General features: G+C 42.6%; 1 long non-coding RNA gene across 1 annotated transcript; it reads left to right on the forward strand.

The window, feature by feature from the left end:
• The first annotated feature begins 308 nt into the window (after positions 1-308).
• Positions 309-6546, forward strand: LOC309333873. Its single transcript, XR_014152739.1, has 3 exons — positions 309-448; positions 1215-1277; positions 6281-6546. It is a non-coding gene; the product is annotated as an uncharacterized lncRNA (long non-coding RNA).
• The last annotated feature ends 9864 nt before the right edge of the window (positions 6547-16410 follow it).

Genomic DNA, 16410 nt, shown 5'->3' on the forward strand with positions numbered 1-16410 from the left:
GGAATGGTGTGAGTTTTATTGGTAAAACCAATTGGTGTTTTGCAACTTTCTGACTAGTTGCAGGACCTTAGCCAGACCTAGCAGAGTACAAGAAGAAGCCACAGAAGCAATTGGCGATTTGGCTGCAGACAGGATAGACGAAGCAGGAACCAGGAACATGTAGTTAGGTGTTTATTATATACACTGGACTATTTACAAGAACAGAACACAGATCTTTTGCTATCTCTCTCATACACGACTCACAACTCCTACACTGACACACAGAACTCTGAACCTCTGAACTCAGAACACTGAACTACTGAACATTCCAGTTAGTAGGCCATTAATTATCACTCCCTTGAGAGAGCTTGACCAATCAGGGAGCTGTCTCCATGTCTCTGTTATCACCAGGCAGACTTACTCCTTCACATGACCTTCTGGCTGCCTGCCAAAACTTAATTGACTCTGTGTGAGTAGCTGCACATACACAGTTTCCCAGCAAGTTTCCCTAAATATTTTTGTACTTTTCTCAGCCATGTGGTCTACCCCTGTCCCAAAGACTGCCTCTTTTTTGTGCTTGAGTGGTGCTGTTTTGGCTACACTGAATCATAAAATTTTAGAGTTGGAAGGGACCCTGGGGGTCCTCTACTCCAACCCCATGCAATGCAGGAATCTCATCTAGATCATACATGACAGATGGTTTTCCAACTGCTGCTTAAAAACTAACCAACAACACTCCCAGCTTCAGTGCTGATAATAAGAGGGAATGATTTGTTGGTACAAGACTATGGATGAATGGGTCTTCTTCCTACTCATAAGGATGGATGGATCAGTTTATTTCTGTCCCATGCCAATGTTTCATGTTGCCATTCTTAACTCCATCCTGTCCCATTTCTGCATTAATCTGCATTTTTTTAAAAAAACTAAACAAACATCATATTTAAATACATACATTTTATCACAAAATATATTTTCCTAAAGTTTATCTCAATGTATGCATTTCTAAAAATATCTAACCTTAAAGCATGCCTTTTTAAATGCACTTTTGTGGATAGTTTTAATCAAGAAGCGTATCACAAAATTTGAAGATGTATGAAATCAAAAGACTAATTACATTCTGATGCGCACGTTAGTCCGAGAGGTGTAGATGAAGGTCATATTGCACTGGAATTCACAGAAATTGAATTCCTCAAGCATTCCTAAATAGTACTCTCCCCCCTCTCCTCCTTCTGAAGGCATCCTTCTCTAATGTCTGGATGAACAAGGAAGAGGGAGTAGATCATGTGGAAAGAAGCAAGGTAACTAAGCATGGAACGTGTATGGCAGAATGAAACATACATAAAGAAAAATGCAGGTTGTTTCCTAGCTGTTAACCTGTTTGGACTCTAGTTCATTTAATTAGCAACAGAAGCGTGAGGTGACAGGCTTGGCAGAGAATAGTAAAGGTGTGGGTGTTGTGGGGAAATAATACTCCAGCTGGTAACCTCATTGCTGACTATCATCTGGGGAACCATTTCTGCACTGCTAGATTTAGAGATGAAGCCAAGTGTCAATTCCCCTGTTGTTTAGTTTCATCAGACTGGAGTGACATGATTGGGAGGAAGAGCAGGGTGGTCTAATCCTCTTTTAAGGTCATCCATGTTACTGGCCTTCACTACTTCTTGTAGGAGCAGATCCCATAGTTTAACCAAGTAAATAATGTTTATTGTTATTTTCAAATTAAGATTCAGAAAGAATACCTCCTGAAACAAAATCTTTCCATTGCACATTGGGGGTGGGGGTGGGATTGACAGGTCTTAGACATTGCCTGCTTGCAATTTTAGGCCCTGAAATGGCTTGTGTTAGAAGCTCAAAAGATCAGGCAGCTGAGTAGTGCATCCATAAGGTAGAAGAAGTGATGGCCAATCTGTCCATGTTGGTTTCTTCTGATTTCTTGTTTTTCCAACCTTAAGTTCAATTCTCCACTTCACCCTGGCACATATGGTTTTACAGTGGTACCTCGGGTTAAGAACTTAATTCATTCTGGAGGTCTGTTCTTAACTTGAAACTGTTCTTAACCTGAGGTACCACTTTAGCTAATGGGGCCTCCCGCTGCCGCCTCGCGATTTCTGTTCTCATCCTGAAGCAAAGTTCTTAACCTGAGGCAGTGGCATAGCGTGGGGGGTGCAGGGGAGGCCGGCCGCACCGGGCGCAACATCTGGGGGTTAGGGTTAGGGGGCGCAAATCCACGGGTTAGGGGGCGCAAATCCACGGGTTAGGGGGCGCAAATTACTTGACTTGCCCCGGGTGCTGACACCCACGGTACGCCACTGACCTGAGGTACTATTTATGGGCTAGCAGAGTCTGTAACCTGAAGCGTCTGTAACCTGAGGTACCACTGTATACACATTATTTGGCCGGAAAACTGCATTTCAAATTTGGCAGGATGGCTGAGTTTTAGGTCTTGTATTGCTCCAGAAAGTGCAAAGTATGTAGGTTCACCTATAAATACAATCTGAATCAAATCCTGCCCCCCCCCTACATTCCTATGCGTGAAGAATATTGGGAGCATACTTTCCAGGGGATTAGCACTTCAGCAACAGGCACGTGTTGAGATGAAGCAACATGTCTTTATTTACCAAGAAGATTTGTGATGTTCGGTGGTAAGTAGCAGCAAGCAAAAAAGCTTTTCCTGGAACTGGAGCAGTTCTCTCCTCCCTCCCTCTCTCTACTGCATGGCTCTTCCATTTAATTCCTTCAAATCTGTCGTAATCAGACCGGGTTTTCGCCCATCAGCAGAGAGAATGACGGAAAGAGTGAACAGAAACATCTTGAGCTACTCCACTACTCTCTGATTTCCAAGCATTGCATCAAACTGGCATGAAGCCCCCTGGGAGGAGAAATTTACTATAAGTCATGTCAGGTCCAAGCACATTAGGCTTATGGATATGATAGGCTGAATACTGAAATTACCATTTGCACAAATGATCTTGCCATTCCTACAGGCCTACTGTGTCCCTTTAATACCCCAATCTTTCAATTATGAAGCAGAGATCAGTCAGGGCACTTTGGTAACCGGCTTTTTCATTTGTCTTTTCTTCATACACTTGTATTACTATTCTCATTCCCTCCTCCTCCTCCTCCTCCTCTTTGCCAGCTCTGGGAACAATATGTTAAGACCCCCGCTTTCTGCTGCATACACAAATGGGATAGGCATGTGAATGACAGTCCCATTGTATCAGTCAGTGGTTCCTGGTGCCCATTCAGACTGGTTGGGCAGAAGGCAAAGACACACAACAGGAGATGGATTGAGAGCCAAAGACAGGCACAGCCAACTAATTCTGGTTTAGTCCCCCCACCGACCTACCCCGGCGATGTATTCTACAAAGGTCATGCTGAGTCTAAGAAGGAGAAAGTGACAAGCAGTGACACTTACTGGAAAGGGTTGTAAATAGGGTTGCCACCTTTGTTCTGGTAAAATACAGGCCAGGACCAGGCCAGGCCATGTGGTTGGGTGGCAATTTATTTTTTCATCTGGTGCTGAAGTGACTTCAAAGCAACCCATTACAATCTACTGTACTGCAACCCGCCCCCCCCTCTCTCTCACACACACACTTGTAAATCTGTTTGTGCTTGGCTACCTAGAGCTTAAATACATGACCTTTCACATACCCTTTCAAACACATGTATTTGGAGAGGTTCCCTAACTTGGCAGAGAGGGAGAGAGAAGACCTGAAATACAGGACAAAACTGTATCAATATGGGACTAGCATTTTAAATTGGAATCCTGGACAATCCTGTATTGTACAGGACAGGTGGCAACCCTAGAAGGTAGACAGATGTGGAGACCAGCTGAAAGCAGATTCAAGTTGGCAGGGCAGACTCTACCGATATCAGGTCTGGCCCTTGCTGAGTGACCTTGGGCTGGTGTTCTCCCTCTCTTCCTGCTTCTTCCATCTCAGTCTACATGCTAGAAAGACCCTTGATATATTCAAGTGGAGAATCTCCACCTTGCTTTCTTTCTCCAGTTTGGTGACTTAGATTTGGTGATGGGACCTGCCATCATATATTCCACCCCCTTGCCCCAGCTGCATCCACTGACTTTTCTTCTTTACATTAACATGAGATCTCACAACTCAGTGGGCTATCTGTCATTCCTGTGGCTTGACACATCCGGGTAATCTATGCAAACCCAAAACCTGTCATGCATCAATATTTACTAATGGAGCTTCTTGTATGCAGAGGCTGTTTTTGCAATAGAACAGAAAATGAAGAAAGTTCCATGACCTCAGCCAGGCAGCAAACAGAAATCACAGTTATCAAGCATCCTGCATGAAGCTTGGGGTGGAAATAGAAGAAACAATTTAGGGAAACGAAAAGAAGAGATAAGAACGGAAGACAGGGAATATCATTGTTTTCAGTACAAGTAGACTACACAAAGACAGGGAGCTGAGTCAGATCATTACCTATGCTGACCAGCAGCAGTTTCCAGAGTTCCAAACAGAGGACATAAGAACAGCATGGTGGATGAGACAATGGCCAAGCTAGTCAAACAGACTGTTCTCACAGTGGCCACCTACAAGCAGGACCTGAGTGCAACGTCACTCTTCCTTCTTGTGGGTTTGAGCAACTGATATACAGAAACATTGCTGACTCTGACCATGGAGGCAAATCAGAGTCATCATTATTGGCCATTGTTGGACTTCTCCTCCATGAATCTGTCCAATACTCTTTTAAAGCCATCCAACTTGGTGGTCATCATTGCCTCCTGTGGGAGCAAGTTCCACAGTTCAGCTATGTGAAGGGCTTCCCTTTGTTTGTCCTAAATCTTGCAACACGTAGCTTCTTTGAATGGCCCCAGTGGATTATAGTATTATGAGAGAGGCAATTTGTGGAAAGAAGGTCAAGGGGCAGGAGAACAAACAGATGCTATGATTCAAATGGTCTTTTGAGACTGTGCTGTGAGCAGAGGGGAAGAGAAAGCTGCTTTCAAGCAGTGTTGGGGGAACCTAATGTTTCCTTTTTTGCAAAGTTTAGGCTCTATAATTTTCAGGGCAAAAGAGATTCCTCCAAGTTCTATTCCGTGTAGAGCACATAGGAATGCAGGGACAGAAGAAGCTGTCTGCCAACATTCAGCTTCACTGAATGTCCCTGAGTTCCTGTGTTACGACAGAGGGAGAAAAACTTTCATGTAGCCTCTCCCCCCTTACCATGCCCCTTCTTACTTGTCTTTTCTGTAAACTAAAAAGTCCCAAACGCTACTTTCCCAGACCTACTTGGAGATGCTTGGGGACTGATCTTGGGACCTTCTTCCTGCAACAAAGATGATTTGTCATTGATCCACATACCTTCCATTTTAAATTGCCACTTTCCCTCCATAAAAAATCCTCCAAACAACAAGGATGCTATCTTATACCATCTGGTTTAGGAAAATTTACCTAACCCATCCCACCTCCAAATAAATAAGTTGACAATTAACTGTGCGAATTCCCACCCATTGCAGTAATTCATTCAAAACATGTACAGTCTTTCATAGAAGCCTGTAGAGGCAAGCTTGGGCACTTCTCCTTTGGAATGGCACCCCCTACACTTCCTCCTCTTTAATTCTCACCTTGAGAACTTGGCTTCACTGCCACTGTCTCGAGTGAGCTGTTGCCTATAAAAAGCATGTGCTGGTTAATCTCAAAGGTGCTGCAGCACCTATTATCTTTACAGATGGGGAGCCAAACTTGGCTGCGCCTCTGGAATCACAAGGATTGAAGTTTCTGGGTTGTTATGGTGCTTGCCATGCTGTAAATTTTCTTACTTGACTTTTCTTTTTTAAAAAAACAACAACAACAGCAACAACTTGGGGTCAGAGGATATATGTATGAATCTGGTTTCCTCCATTAAAGGAAGCAATCAAAACTTCGGGGGACTTTCACAAAGGGTAATCTAATCCGGAAGAGGAGTAAGGACAGGAGGAGAAATAGGCACTCAAACATAGCAGCATCACAGAATCCTGTTATGATTTCAGTAGGGAATCCCCCACCCCATTTTAAGCCCATAGTGGATTTGATGAGAACCTCATTTCAGTGAAATTCTCCTGTGCTGTACATCTCTATTTTTCCATTTCATTTTCTCACCTCTTTTTCTTTCCATTCCATTACACATTGCCTTTCTGTCCTCAACCACATGCCCCCCCCCCCCCGCATCTTGGTTGATCCATTTTCTCCTTGGCCTCCAAGCCATTCTGAGTGCAGAAAAAGGAAAGGGGGAGGCACTCCACACCTAATCTCTTTTCTCTACTGGATAGCTAATAGCACTGTCATTTGCTTTTCAGCCATGAAGTTGCTGTCTGACTCAGAATTGGGGTTTGCAGCAATGGTGAGAAACAGGATGCAGAATGGGAGAGAAATAGCTAAGACTACTCACATTGCTATAGCCTTCTTGCAATGTGGGGTGGGGTGACAACCCCATACAGAGGGCCTGAAAGCTGTGGCTGCCACACAGTCTGAGAAAGTCTACCATGTTGAGCATGTGGAAACATTCCCATTGTTCACTAGGAATCTCCATTTTTTCTACAATGAATGAAAACATTGAAGGGTCCATCTGGTTTAATAGTCTTTCATTCTGGAACAGTAACATAGCATTTGCTCTCATTGAGCCATTCTCAATGAGGAGATCTGCTGTGCCTTATTGTTGACATCTGTCTGTCTCAGGAGACAATAGAAGAGTGCGCCTTTGAGGGTGAAGTCAAATTCAAACTTACAACACCTGCTTTAGCTGTAGGGACTTTACACCAATCAGGTTGAGCTTATAACACACAACTGCTGTCCTAGGCAGCGTGTTTGGAGGTCCTGGGCTGCCCAGACAACAAAGTCCTCCTCTTGGCCTTACTGATGTTGTCAAAAGGAAAAGAAAGCAGTACATTTGGCACCAACCTGGCTGCAGGCACTGGCGTATGAAGGGGGGGACGGGGGACCGTGCCGCACCGGGTACCTTTAAGGGGAAGGGTGCTATTGTGGCCGCACCCCTGGGACGCGCAACCCCACGCCGTGCACCGCATCCCCTCGGGCAACCCACCCCACCCCTCAGGACTCACGCCAGCCCGCCACCCCATCTGTTCTCCACCCCGGGGACTGCAGCATGTTGCTCTGCTACTGGCTGCAGGAGTTGCTGGAAGAAGAGGTACAAGATGCCATCCAACCGCCTTTGGCATTCCAGATTTGTGTAGGGTGTAGGGTTTACTCCTCAGCCTTTTCTTCTCCCAAAGATGTACCATGATTCTGGCTTCTAAACCCACAAGGAACATTTTTTTCCCACCTCAAAAGTTTCCAAAATGGGCCCTTTTCATGGGAGAGGAGTGGTTCTGTGAAAGTGGGGGTGGTGACTTTTCAGTTTTATTGCACAACCTCCCACTTTCCTGTACTGTGGCTTCATCAACCTTTATCTCACAACCGCAGGGCCATTTCAAGGACTTTGTCAAGTATTTCAGATCACTGCAAGCAACCACACCCCTTTAAGTATCTTTGCTTCATTTCCTTAAACACTTCATTGGCTCTGAAGTTTATCAAGAGCATCTGTTAGCAATCTGGAGCAGAGCAGTAATGATGCAATTAGTGGCACGTTTGCGGAGCATGGCTGACAGCAATCCCATGACTGGAGAAGAAGCTTGTACATGGCATGTTTGGCAGCCTATATAGGTGTTATGACCTTACTGAGTCCAGCACATGAGAGGTAGAAAGAGACCCAGCTCTTTAATTGATTTACCTTCTGAACCACTCTGAACAGTCAAGTTGATTATTTTTTGTCTCTCAAAACAGTCCAGAAGAATGAACTGGTCTTTATTGCCCCAATGACATATATAGTTTCATTACTTGCTGCTAACAATGAATGAATGTTTAAGATTGAAGTTGCTTTTCACCACAGAATAAGATTACCACTCATTGAGCCTATCCTCAGATATGTGCTCTGTAGATCTTCTGGCAAAATACTTTTGTTGGGTGGCCACTAGGACACACAATATTGACTCCCTGCTAAGAGAAATAGTGAGTATATTACACCACCTAGTTTTGCTTGTTTCTAACAAGGACTTAGCCTCTGGGAATCAAATTAACCATAACTATCCCTTAGTCCCAGTAGCAGCTGAAACCATCTGTCAGGAATGAGCCAGCTCCCAGTGAAGGTTTGCAGCCAGCTCCCAGGGAAGGTTTGCAGCCAATGAAAGAAAGCAGCCGGAAACAGAGAGACTTAACTTTGATGCAGGATGAACAGCAGCTAATGCCGACTCCCCCACCCCTTGGAATGCCAGGTGATAAGGGAACAGCTGAGAGCGGGTTGGAACCCAGCCAAAGTTCTCGGGAAATTCAAACTGCCACGAACAGAGACAGAACTAGTTTGTCAGAAAGGGAGGAGTGAGGAGCTGAACCATTCCCTCCTCAGAATCAGCTAAGGGGGAGGCTGTTAGACCGGAAACAAGGCAAGGGACGTAAGACTTGGAAGTTATCTACCTTCTGTAGAAACCGGAAGAAGTCTTCAGAAGGGTCATCTTGATTGATGATGTTGGAGGGTGTGTTAGAGCCGTCCAGAGCTATCTGTTTGTTTTGACAATAAATCATCCTTTTTTATTAACTATGCTTACTGTGTTATCAAGTGGGAACCTGGACTCTTGACATACACTGATGCTAAGCTATTTAAACCTCCTGTAGGTTATTCCGCTAAAGAATACAGAAAACAACCTACTATTTATTTCATTCTTTCATTCATTCTTTTCCATCTCTCTCTCTCTCCCCCCCCCTCTCTTTCTCTCTGGCTTAGAATTATGTTAAAGTTCTAGATTAGCCCCCCCCCCCCACCGCTTTTATCCACAGGCAACTGGAAGTTTTTCAAGTTCATGGTTTCAGTATCCTTAGGCTTAGCTGCTGTGGGACAGGTACTGAAAAAGAACAATCGGGAGATTAAAGCCTGCTCTGGATTGTTCCTGGACAAGCAGGGATTGCTCTCAGTGCAGCTAGCAAGTCTCTCTGGGATGGTCTGAATTACCTAGTGCAGTTGACAAGGTTCACTCTCAGTGCCAAACAGCTGGGTGGTGCAAAGATTGATCCCAATTGAAACTGTCACTTGACGTCATAAGAGTGCCAGGTGATTGACAAGTGAGCAACCACACTCACCTGTCAATGTTGGCTTGTGGGCCTGGGGGAGGTAAGGTTCCAGTTCTCCATCCCAGCTGAAGTTTTCCCCACTTTGCCTCTGATATCACCCACCACTGTTACACACACCCTGGGAAGGAACATAGACTTTGTACTCAAAAAGGCTCCCCATCATTGAATACTCAACCCACCCACACACCCACCCACACAAATACACAAATATATATTGTTAGAGGTTTGTGGGTGCTAAATGTCTGGGCTCAGTAAACACTAGCATTTAATTAGCACTTGTCTGTTAAAATGGGATGTCAGGCCTGTTTGTCTTAAGTTAAAATCATAGAGCTGTAGAATTGGACAGGATCATGAAGCTCATCTAGTTCACCCCATGCAATGCAGAAATCTTTTTGTCCAACATTAGGCTCGAACTCACAACCCTGATATTACGAGTCTCATGCTCTAGCAACTAAGCTATCCATTTGTGCATTTGACCTGTGTACTAGATGCTCCTAATAATTTAATTAGCATGTGGGAAAATTTCCTAAGTTGTGTGTTAGGCACTTCTTAATCCTGGTAAATCAACATGAGTTTAAAGGTAATGGAGTCATCCTAATTTCTTTTGAGGTATTGGCCATTAGCGCATCGAAAGGGTGGAGCCTCTCCAGGAGTTAGAAAAGGCAGAGACAATTAAAGCTTAGGGGGGAACAGTGTGATGCAAACTGACAGGAGAAAAATAGGGCTTTTTGCTGGTGGGACTGCAAGGCTGCAGTGCAGAGTGGAATACAAACCTCTTGGAAAGTGATCCTGCAAAACCTCTCCATCCTAGGCTCAGGTTGTATATATGTGTAAATAAACTGTATATCACAAGGACACCACAGTCTCCACTGTGCCTCATTGTCCAAAAGAAAACACAGACCCTGGTAAGCATACTTGTTGCCCCTGGAATCTTGCACTGCTTGGAGACTGGGGTGGCATGTAACAATATGTAAAAGTACTACACATTTCTTCACATGTAATGACATTATTTTCCCTTGACTTCTCTGATGTGCTCATAATGAGAGCAGTTAGACCCTTTATGACCAGGGAAATTACATATTATTTCATTTCATTCTTCGTGAAATTTCCATCACCTTATTTCCAGTTCCTCCCTGTTACAGTTAGCGTCTCTGCTGTTTTACTTGCCTATTCATTCTCGCTTGTGTAGCAGGCCTTGTGAAGAGGTATCAGTGGAGGTGGGGAGGGGGGAACATTCATAATGGGTAAATGAAATGGCCCTATTTGCAAGAGGTGCTTTTCTTGTCTCATTTAAATGCAAGCAGTTTGTCCCTGACAGCTGAATGTGGAGAAAAGAAACGACAGAAATTCCAGCGCAATGCCGCCATGCGGAGTCTCAAAAGCTTGAAAATGTTACAGGCAGCCTACTCCTGATCTGGCCTCTCCTGTGAAAAGGAGTACTTGAAGGAAATAAGTGAAACTTGGTTGCTTGAGCAAAAATCCCTAGTCCCTTGCTGTGGAGAGATATTAAGTTGATATGGAGGAGTCATTCATTCAGGTCACATTTTTCATGCAAATCTTCCCAAATTGTGCTTCCTGAACCAATAAAGTGAACTAAAGTTCACTCATCTCCAAAATGTGTGATGTAGGTCTTCAACCAAATGGTATGTGAAAAATGCAAATGTTAATGAACAGAATGTACATAGCTCCATCACATTAGGGAAATATGTTTGCAGGCATGAATATATTTGTCCAAATTGCATACAAAAGGACATATATTAGGATCATCAGCTATTTTAGCTGTTTTTATTGTATGCTTGTAAATAACCTTGACAAATATGAAGGTGATTTATAAATTAATAATCACATTTTTAAAAATGTGCAGAATGTGTACTGACTTCTGTGCAGATTATTTTAAAAAGAAAACAAATTGGTTATGTGTAAAATGGGGCAAACTGAACCTTGAAGCATGAAAAAAAGAGAAATGTAGAAAATCTGAAACAGATTTGTACACCCCTAGATGCCACTGAAATTTGGGGAGGTGAAGCTTGAAATATGAATTTACTGGCAGTTGAATTTTGTTTTTGTTTTTTTTATAAATATTTATTAGAGTTTTTAAATACAAATGCACCAATAATAAACAATCTTACTTCTATCACAACGTAGTTTCATCACTTCTTTGGACTCCCTCACGTCTCCTGCTCCCATTTACATCGTTAAAAGGTTTTTCCAGGCAAATTATCAACTTGTTTACAATCTTATATCCACTCATTTAAATATAATCTAGCAATTCTCCATAAAATTTATGTTTTCTTTAATCTCACTTATCATCAAATTCAAAATCTAATTTAGTGGTGGCCAATTTTTTATAATCTAGCATCCTTCTTAACATTCAACCAAATTACAATGTTTTTGTAAATACATCTTAAATTTCTTCCAGTCTTCCTCAATCCTCTCTTCTCCCAGGTCTCGGATTCTGCCAGTCATCTCGGCCAGTTGCATATAGTCCATCAGCTGCATCTGCCACTCTTCCAGTGTGGGTAGATCTTGAGTTTTCCAGTTTTTTGCGATGAGTATCCTTGCTGCCGTTGTTGCATACATGAAAAATGTTCGGTCCTTCTTTAGCACCTTCTGGCCGACAATACCCAGAAGGAAGGCCTCTGGTTTCTTAGTGAAGGTATACTTAAATACCTTTTTCAACTCATTATGTATCATTTCCCAGAAGGCCTTCACTTTAGGGCATGTCCACCAGAGGTGGAAGAATGTTCCTTCATTTTCTTTACATTTCCAACATTTATTATCAGACGAATGGTATATTTTGGCGAGTTTAACTGGGGTCATGTACCATCTATATATCATTTTCATTACATTTTCCTTCAGAGCATTACATGCGGTGAAGTTCAGCCCAGTGGCCCACAACCTTTCCCAGTCCTCAAACATAATGTTATGCCCAATGTCCTGTGCCCACTTTATCATAGCCGATTTAACCATTTCGTCTTGTGTGTTCCATTTTAACAGCAGGTTATACATTCTAGATAGTACCTTAGTCTTTGGTTCTAACAATTCTGTTTCTAACTTCGATTTCTCCACCTGGAACCCTAACTTTTTGTCATTTTTAAAAACTTCTTTAATCTGAGCATAATGTAACCAGTCTCGCACTTTGTCCTTCATTTTCTCCAAACTCTGCAATTTCCAATTGTCTCCATCTTTTTCTAATATTTCCCAATATTTTGGCCATTTGGCCTCCATATTGGGTCTTTTTCGGGCCTTAGCTTCCAGAGGTGAAAGCTACCTTGGAGTTTTATTTTCCAATAAGTCTTTGTATTTTGTCCAGACATTAAACACTGCTTTCCTGACAATATGGTTCTTAAAGGCCTTATTGATCTTAACCTTGTCATACCATAAGTATGCATGCCAACCAAAAGCATTGTTAAAACCTTCCAGGTCCAGTACGTCAGTGTCTTCGAGAAGTAGCCAGTCTTTTAGCCAGCAGAAAGCTGCGGCTTCATAGTACAACTTTAAGTCTGGCAGGGCAAAGCCCCCTCTTTCTTTCGCGTCTGTTAATATCTTAAACTTAATTCTGGGCTTTTTGCCCTGTACTGGCAGTTGAATTTTGATTCTTTTGCAGGTTGAGTTTCCTTCCTCTGGAATTCATATTCCATTCATCCTCTAAGTGTTTTAATAGTAAATTTTCAATTAGGAACAAATATTTATCTTACCTATCTTATCTATATTTATCTTACCTCAAAAAAATATGTCAGGTTTAAAAATATTCAGAAAAGGGCAACTAAAATGAACAAGTGGGTGGGCATGAGATAAAAAAACCCAATGTGCAATAAAATGCTGTTTAGAATTACTATTAAGTTTAAGTCTCACAAAAAAAAGCCAGTATTTTAATATGTCTCCTTTTTCTGCTGATGTTGATACATATTCAGGGTGAAGAGTGCAGATCCTTAATTCAGGACTGCAGCTCCCATTATCCTTTACCATTGGCTGTCCTGGTTGAGGCTGATGGAAACTGGAGTCCATCAACATAAAAAGGATCCATTTTGCTGCCCCTGTTGCATACATGATACACATTTCAGGGCCTGATGGATAGTTCCAAACAGTGGATGAGACTGCCATTCTATAAAGCATGCACATCTTTCCAATACTAAACTGAAATACTTTGTGAATGTATATGTCGATTTGGGGCCCATATGGCAAGCATGCCCCAGACTAGGTACCCCAAGGCTGTAGATGGCACACACTCAGAAGCTGAAAAGAGACATAGGAATAAAATATGAGAGATGGCCCTTTTGAAGGATTTTGCTGCACCTTCCCCCATTTAATTGACCAATCACATGAATTATAAATCCTACAACATAATGTAACCATAGCAAACAGCCACATCTGAGCAACTGAGGGCCTGGCTCCAAGCCCAGGAGCAGGATACCGACATACAATAGTCATTGTTTAGATCTGGATTTGCTGGGGAACACTATGCTATGCACTGTTGCCTCACAGCTTCCAGTCATTTTCATGGACTTATGCAATGATTCCCTGCTGTTTGCTGGTGATGCTAATCTGGTTTCACTGCAGGCTCAAGAGAGGAACTAAAAATCAAATCAATCATTATATTTGTACTCCTTTCCCCACTCTTCTATGGAACTCTAGTTGGCCCACACAGGTCTCCAGCACATATCTCATTCAGGAACTGCTTTTAATGCCTTCATATCATGTCACTGAATTGACTGGTCCTCCAGTTGAGGGATGGATTGTGATGGGCAAGTAACATGTCATCACAAATCCAAGGGATAGCCAAATAATCCCACCAGAACCTAACGTAATATGAAGTGTGAAGATAGGTTAAGATAGATAGCCAGTTCTTAAGGTTGAAAACAAATGAAGTTTCACCCGAATTAGACCTGGTGACCTCATCCAGTAGACCAATACCAATACCAGGGGTGTGACCAGCTCCATGTATAGCCCAAATTATGAGATGAATTATTGTGATGTAGGGGAGATCTGGGTCAGACTGCATTATTAACAAGAAGGCTTAAGTTAGATCAGACACAAATTAAGCTTCCATGTCAGTCTAGTCCATTCAGAAAACAGACAACCTTTCCCTGAGAAATAAAATCAAGCTGACTGTGGGAACACCCAGAAATCAAGATGAAAGAGAACAGAGAGCTGGGGGATTCTTCATTTTGACCAGCAATATATTGTTTTCCCAGGGCACTCCAATTACAGTGATTTGGGAGCGGGACTAAATACTGTGTTATTTTTCACCAGGATCTATGCCTTTCCACATGTAAGCCTATTGTATCTCCCAAAATCCACAAGGGGTGGCAGAAGCCCATTGCTCACCCATTATTCTTGAGGTAACAGAATAATTTGTGGGGAAGATAACATTTCTCCTACCTCAGTATTTATTGAGAACAAGGAATTATTTTCTCTCACCACTAGCCTTCCCCAATGCAAGTCAAATGAGAGATCTCTCTCTCCCAGGGAGAAGTCTGTTGGAGGGGCAGAAGCCCACCCACACCAATGATCCTTAAGGTAACAGGTACCTGGGTGGGGGGTGGGGAAGGGTGGCATCTTCCCCACCCCAGGGTTTACTGGGGATTCATACCTTTTTCAACTTCCCCTCCCTATTATTCTTATGGCACCCATTCCAAAATGTGTTATTGGAGAAGAACCACTACAACCATCATTCCCCTAATTAGGGGTGACCATGCCTACAAATTTCACCCATTTCTCAAAGAAAGTGAAGATTGTAGACATTCCCTTTGTTTTGTTTACTACCACTACTAGTACAATAATATAAATTACAATAATAATGGTAAAAGTTTAAAAATGTCCTGAGCCAAAACAAAACAAAAATAAAACCTCTGGTAAATCTACCTACAATTTGGCTGTTTTAAATCCACTCTGGAGAAACCACTGTGCCTGCATATTTCATCCACTTCTGTTCTGTGGAAAGGGGAAAAAATAGCTCTATTTAGATTCCTCATTATAGTGAATTGGGTGTGTTGAGAGATCCATTTTAACCAAACTGCTTTTTGTTCATTCAAAGTATGGCTTAAGCAATAAACCCTGTTATAGTCTTTGCTGCCCAGTCAGATCCAGTTATCAGGTTGGGAGGGTGGAACCAGGTCCTCACCTAAGTCCTGAGTGGGAAACCTTTTTCAGCCAGAGTGCCACCTACCCTTCTGGACAATCATCCAGGGGCCACATGCCAGTGGTGGGCAGGGCCAGATGCAAATGTGGGTGGGTAGAGCAATAAATGTGAATATTATCTTTGTACAGTCAACTAGGTTCTGCACACACTCACACATCCTTCTCTGTCTGCCACCCAGGCAAGCAAGAAGCAATATCAGAGTTCACGAACACATTTGAGAAGGGTGTTTATGGGAAAAGGGTGTGGCCTGGTGAGAGTCATGAAGGCAAGATAGTGTGTCTGAAGGGGCTGCATTTGGCCGCTGGGTCTGCAATTTGTCACCCCTGTTCTAAACTAAAGAAAGCCAAAAAGCAATCACTCCTAAATTCTCCAAATACTTAAAGCTTTTACTCACAAGGAAATCACTTCCAGTTCACTGCCTTTTTCAACGTGTCCCAGTTGCTAGTCCTGAGTGAGCATATTATAGCTACCCTATATTCTTTGTACAATGACTCTCAAGGTGAATTATAGCTCTGCCCTCTGATACGCTGCTGGGTCATCACTCAAGAACACAACTTGCACTTATGCCAACGGAAATAGATTTTGCCCAGCAGGTAATTAATTTCCTCCGAGCAGTTTCTCACACCCAAAATTGGTCACCGTCTGCTCAATTAGAGGAGGCTTTTCACAAAGGGGAACATAATATGAATCATGGGGATTTCAACTCTGCTACAAAATGCCTGAAACAGTAACCAAGAAAGCATCAAATTGCTATTTGGTGTTGATGACAGCTCACAGATTCTAGATAATATTGAAAAATACAGAATCCTGTGAATCTCAAGGTTTGATAGCCGCTATCATATTTCCCAAAGATAAACTCTTTGTTTAGGAAATGTCTTTGGGTTCAATAACACCCAGAATATCCTTGCAGAAAATGCAATTGCAAATTAATGAAATTTGGAATTCCAGATTTAGAAATATACCATCATGCCTACTTATTGTTAAGTATCAAATATTTGAAACCTGTGGTTGGTCATAACTTCCCGACCTGAGCAACTTTAGAACACACTTTTCTTCTTCTTCTTTGGTGATCATTTGTAGCCGAGTAAGATTGTCTTCCATGAACACAGTCTTAACAGTGAGTCCATAAGTGACAGTAGATGCCAATTCTGGACATATCTGTCAAGC

The sequence above is a fragment of the Podarcis erhardii genome, assembly GCF_964252035.2.
Source record: "Podarcis erhardii genome assembly, chromosome: Z".
NCBI lineage: Eukaryota > Metazoa > Chordata > Lepidosauria > Squamata > Lacertidae > Podarcis > Podarcis erhardii.